The 291-nt window shown below is 61.2% G+C and overlaps 1 non-coding gene across 1 annotated transcript; it reads left to right on the plus strand.

Moving 5' to 3' along the window:
• The first annotated feature begins 209 nt into the window (after nucleotides 1-209).
• On the plus strand, nucleotides 210-291 carry TRNAS-AGA (transfer RNA serine (anticodon AGA)). The gene has a single exon. It is a non-coding gene; the product is annotated as a tRNA-Ser (tRNA).

Raw genomic sequence — 291 nt, forward strand, 5'->3', positions numbered from 1 at the left:
CCGGCTGAGGACAAGGCGCTGGGAGCTTCAGCTGTAGCCCCTGGGGTTACGCCTCTCAAGGCCTCTGCAAGGCTGGCAGCAGGTGCCCGTCATGCTCAGTGCAGGTCCCAACTGCAAATCTTCGAGTGGAGCCTAGCCCTGAAACTCCCAGGGAGCCGGGTGTCATTGCACAGGGCACGTGATCAGCAGGGCAGAGAGGGCTGGAGCAGGTAGTTGTGGCCGAGTGGTGAAGGCGATGGACTAGAAATCCATTGGGGTTTCCCCGCGCAGGTTCGAATCCTGCCAACTACG

Source organism: Buteo buteo, chromosome 13, assembly GCF_964188355.1.
Source record: "Buteo buteo chromosome 13, bButBut1.hap1.1, whole genome shotgun sequence".
NCBI classification, from domain to species: domain Eukaryota; kingdom Metazoa; phylum Chordata; class Aves; order Accipitriformes; family Accipitridae; genus Buteo; species Buteo buteo.